The sequence below is a fragment of the Mercurialis annua genome, linkage group LG1-X, assembly GCF_937616625.2.
Source record: "Mercurialis annua linkage group LG1-X, ddMerAnnu1.2, whole genome shotgun sequence".
Classification (NCBI taxonomy): domain Eukaryota; kingdom Viridiplantae; phylum Streptophyta; class Magnoliopsida; order Malpighiales; family Euphorbiaceae; genus Mercurialis; species Mercurialis annua.
In genome coordinates, this window is record NC_065570.1 from 66,934,801 (window position 1) to 66,940,843 (window position 6,043).

Genomic DNA, 6,043 nt, shown 5'->3' on the forward strand with positions numbered 1-6,043 from the left:
TTGTCACTTTTTTTTTACAATCAAATAATCTTACATTAAAATCAAGCAGTTACAAGTGTAAGAATTTAGAAAGGATATAACTGTTTCTAATTACCTGACATGTGACAAGATATAAAATCTTGATTCGCAGATCGCCTTATAAAATAAAAATAAAAATTACATAACTGATCTATCACAAGAAAACTCACTAATCCTTCGTAAAAAAAAGACAAACAAATCTGCATAAAGAAAGGACAATAAAACTTTCGTAAAAAAAAACAATCGCTATAATAAAGATATAAAAAAAATTAATATAACATATAAACAATTTCATCTTCAATCTTGAAAGGTATTTATCTATCTCTGATTTTTGATTTGCATATATATTGAAATTAATGCGTCTCGTCGATAGATTTACCAATAAAAGCAAAAAAGATGAAAAAAAGTCGGCTATTTATTTTATTCTGAAGCAATAAAAAAGAAATGGCTACCACGGATATTAAATTCCGTAGATCACTAAACTTTTCTCAAATTATAAAAATATCATTAATAAAATTTTCTTATAAAATGACCACTAAACTATAGCTTTTTATACAAAAATGTTTCTGTTGTTAAGAAAAAACACTAATTTTTTTTTGTGAATTACAAAAAAGTCATTGGATTATACCTTTTATTACAAAAAAGTCACTGAAATATATATTTTTTTTTGTAATTTTGACTTGCCACATAAGCAAAAATGTTGCGTTTTTGCGTGAAAATGGTACGTTTTATATTGGTGAACCCTTTTGTAATAAAAGATATAGTTCAGTGACCATTTTGTAAGAAAAGTTTGTTTGATGACATTTCTGTAATTTGAGAAAAGTTTGGTGAGCTACAAAGTTAATATCTTGGCTACCGACAAAGGAAAAAATAAACCATTGACGGGAGCTGAAGCGAAAAATAAAAGAAATTCTTAACGGCTAGGATAATATTATGCCTTATTTAATGTTTTTTACTTTTTATGGCTTTTAATGTATCATTATTTACCAATATAAAAATAGCCTAACAGTTTAATTGAAAAAAAAAAGTTTTATCATTAATTTGGTATTGCAATAAAAAATATAATTTGACTATTGTTATCAAAATTTAAAAGTTTGAATTAAATTGCAATAAATCAAAAAAGTTTGAATTTTTTTCACTGTTAGACCATTTGAAAATTATGTTATAAAATTGGAGAATTAAATTAGAAAATTAGGTTAAAGTATTTAGGAATTAATAGAGAATTGAGTAGAAGATTCAAAAATGTTTTGTTAATTATTGGATTAGTTGGATTTCTTTTGAGAATTTTATTCTCTCTGGGTATATTTATTTGGATATAAATTATCTGAGTCACTAGATTTAGGTCAGATTACATAAAGATCATTAAACGGATTTTTATTATAAAAGTGTCACTGAAGTCGACAACTTATTATAACGGGATGTCATTCGCATAAAACTCGCCGTTTTTAGTGACATGGCTTGCCGAATTTATCCACATCATCCATGTCTCATTTGCCACGTCAACAAATGAGTCTCATGAATTGAAAATAAATTTAATAAAAATTTAGGGACCATTTTAAACTCTTTTTCTTTTTCAAAACTAAAACGTAAATCTACCCAGTCGTCACCCCTATCATTGCCACCACCACCTTCAATTCTTGTCTTGCATTTGTCGAGTTCTCTTCCATTGCCGGTGTTGGCTCTTTATCTGGTTCTTTGTCGCTACTTCTACTTCTCAGCCGTTGGTTCTGCTTCTCCGCCGCTGCTTCTGCTTCTCTGACGCTGCCTGCTTCTCTGACGCTGCCTGTTTCTCCACCGCTGCCTGCTTTTCCGCCGCTGCCTGCTTTTCCGCCTTTGGTTCTGCTTCTCCGCCGCTGTTTCAGTTTCTATCGTTTCATTTTTCCATTTTTTTCTTCCATTTCTCCACCGACAGCGTCCCCCACCCTCAAACAGATCTCTTCATTATTAAAGTGTTTACTTATTTCAATTTTTTTAGTTCTACAACTCCGGTTTTGATAGGTTACAAAAGCAATAATGAACCATTCTTGTAGCAACAGACTGATGGGGATGATGTAAATGAATTGGCTGCCGGCAGTGGAAATAAATTTAGTGCTGATAGTGGTAACAAATCTTTCCATTTTGTGGTTGGATTGCTGAGAGATATAATGAGATTTTGAATTTGTTATTAGTAATAAACAGATTCTCGCTAACGGCAAAGAAGACACATTCGTCAAATTTCATCCAAGTAAGATCCTTAGAATCAAAATGATGATAGTAGAAGAATTAGAAAATAAATGGTAAAAATCTTTCGAATAAAAATGATAAAATACAGAAATCTTTAGATGTTATTGGCTTTTTCTTAGGTTTGATAATTTTAGTTTAAAAATTTCGACTTAATTACTCAAAAGCCCCCCACCTTTAAACTTTTTTTTAATTGCACCCTGACGTAGGAAAATCCTCTCAGAAAATCCTCTGATAAATCTCAAAACATCCTGCACGATAAACTTTATACAACCACATATATATTGCCAAGTTTTTGAAAATAAAATACTTAAGTTTTATAATGATTTTTAAACGCGAAATTTTTTTAGGTAAAATTTAGGCTTACTACGGGTTTCGAAACCAAAATTTCCATTTCTTAGCGCCGGTCGCGGCTCGAGAAATCGGGTAAGGAGATAATTTAGAGGGTTGGTACTTAGTAAATAGGCCTAATTACTTAAAAACCACCCACCTTGTAATTTTTTTTTCATTTATACCATGACCTAGGAAAATTTTCAATCGTACCCTATTTTCGATTTTTATGTTTCATCTCTACCCTAATGAGTTGAATTGACCTATTTTCTTTTGAAAAAGAGTTTAAATTAGTCCTTCATTTTTAATCGATATTCTGATAAAACGTTAATGTTAATCATTTATATATCTTATTTTTAATATTTTCATCCTTAAATTAATTAAATTATCAAAAAATTTAATTTTGGGGTACAAATGAAACATAAAAATCGAAAATAGGGTACAATTGAAAATTTTCCTAGGTCATGGTATAAATGAAAAAAAATTACAAGGTGGGTGGTTTTTAAGTAATTAAACCTAGTAAATAAGACGATATATAGTAATACTCATTCTGATTTCGCTACCAATTATTGTAACGGATCAAATAACTAAGGTAATTTAAATAAATCTTCTAAAACATGACCTACTTATTAATTTTACCTCAAGATTTTAATTTTAGCAATAATCACTCAAAAAATTTGAAAAATATTCACCAATCTCTCATCACTCAAAATAAGTTGATTTTCACTTAAATTAGGACATTTATGTCCTCTTCTTCTTTAACCGGAATAGAAAAAAAATTGGATGATTCATTGAGAATCTGTGATGAAATTCTATGTAGGATTCCTGTTAACGGCCGTAAAGTTCCGCCGGAGAGAACCGTCTTCGCCGCCTGATAGATTTGGCAGTTCCAGTTTTGGTCTCGGTGTTCTCACTCCACCTTTCCTTTGTTCTCTTTCATTTCTCAAGAAATAGAGATAAAACAAAATCAATTTCACCACACAATGAAAACCAGAAGAGGGATTTGTTATCCAAGAACAGATGTTCTTGATTTCAAGTAACGATTACTGAAAAGAAAAAAGATTGGGAGATTTTATTATATCCGTCAAAGTGGATGTTTCGCCGGTGAACAATTGATTAGCCGGAGAAGACAAACATTACCGCCGGTGAACAATCAATTAGCCTGAAAACAACAAAGATCAGTCCCATTAAACTAGTATTCTCAAATGCCAACTACAATTTTTTAAGCATGTCTTAATTGCATTGCAGGGTAAGAGAGATTTAACAAATAAAAATACATTTGAATGCCTATTTATGGAGTACTGAGACAGTATTATAAAGGCCAAATGTTGTAAAAAGGCCAAATTTTTCGTAAAAATTTCACAGAAGTCCTGATCTTTTAATTTTGTCGATTTTGGCCAAAAACAGATTATTTGGTTTCAATTGTGGCCAACTCTTAATTTGATTTCAATTTGTCTATGTGATGCCTACGTGACATGCACATATATTAAAAGGTCCGGACTTTTGTGAAACCAAATAATCCATTTTTGGTCAAAATTGACAAAATTGAAAAGTCAGGACTTCTGTGAAACCAAATAATCAGTTTTTGGCCAAAATCGATAAAATTAAAAGGTCAGAACTTTTGTGAAAGTTTGGTCTTTTTACAACATTTGGCCGATTACAAAAAGAATAAGAAGGCTTGAATTTGGATAATGTCTATACAGTAGATGCCAAGATGAAAAAAGGTGAAGTTTTATCAGGTAGCTTTAAGTCAAATAAAATTTGTAGAGGCAACAAAGACATTCACTCTTATAGTGATCTAGATGATGTTGAAGAATTCAAAACAATTGAAAAAGGAAAAGCAACCAAGGCACTGGAATTTTCTGGATGGGGATCAAAACATCTTATTGAGTTTCTTGGATCTATTGATAAAGATACAACGAAAATGTTACAACAGTATCATGTTTATTCAATTATCTCCGAATATATTTGAGAAAAAAGTCTTTTTGAGTAACGTTGAGTTTATATTAAGTTTACACCGACCACCATAGAAAATCTAGATAATTTACTTTCAACAAACTATTAGTTCATTTTTTATGGTATAAATTATAAGATAATAACTTTACTAACATGATGACAATTAAATTAATTTTAAATTTAAATTTATAAAAATTTATTAAAAGAATTATTTTTGGTGGACATTTTGTTGACATTAAAATTATATTAAGTTGAGATTGAGTTTACTTTAATTTTACTTTAAGTTGACATTCAGTTGATATTAAGTTGACATTGATTTTATATTAAATTTACATAAATCACCGAAAAAAAAACATTGACAATTTAGTTTCAATCTACTATTAGTTTATTTTCGATGGTTCCTTTTTTTTTTTAAAACAATTTCATTAATATAATAAAAAAAGTCAAATTTTAACATTTTAATAATTTATTAAAAAATTTACTTCGAACTGACATTGAGTTTACATTGAGTTGACATTAGATTTATATTAAGTCGATATTAGGTTTAAATTGAGTTAACATTAGGTTTAAATAAGGTCAATATTAAGTTAATTTTTAAAATTATAATAATTTACTATAAAATTTACTTCAGGTTGACATTTAGTTTACATTAAGTAGACATTAGGTTTATATTGAGTCGTCATTGGGTTGACATTAAATTTATACAAATCACCACGAAAAATCTTAAATAATTTACTTGCAATCTGTACTTTATTTTTAATAGTATAAATTGTAAAAAATAATTTTACTATCAATAATATAAAATAATTTCATTTTTAATTTATAATAATTTACCAATACATTTACTTTGAGTTAACATTCAGTTAACATTAAACTAGTATTGAGTTCACATTCAGTTCATATTCGGTTTATATTAAGTTTACATTGAGTTTATATTCAGTTCACTTTAAATTTATTTTAAATTTATTTTCGGTTCATTTTAATAAAACATTAGATAGTTAATAGTATAAATAATTAATATATTAATTTAATTAAAATAAGATAATTTTAACACTATAATTAGCTTATTACTAATTTATTTTATATAGTTTATTTTGAGTTCACATCAAGTTGACATTAAGTTGATGTGTTTTCAATATATTAATTTTAAAAAGACCACCATAAAAAAATTAGGTAATTTGTTTTCAATTTTTTAATAGTTTACATATCACTTTATTTACTGATTTTTAATTATATAAATTTTTAATTAATTAATTTAAATAGATTAAGTTACTATTAAATTTCATAAAAATTTAGTTTAACTTAGTTGAGTTTAAGTTAATATTTAGTTAATATTTAATTTATACTAGCATTAATTTAATTAAAATAAGTTAATTTAAATTTATAATCAGTTTAATAAAAAATTATTTTGAATAATTTACTTAAAGTTGACATTAAATTTACATTGAGTTTACACAGACCATATCGATCCCACTACCACTATCCGACAACAACCACCTCGGATCGACCGCCAAACTAC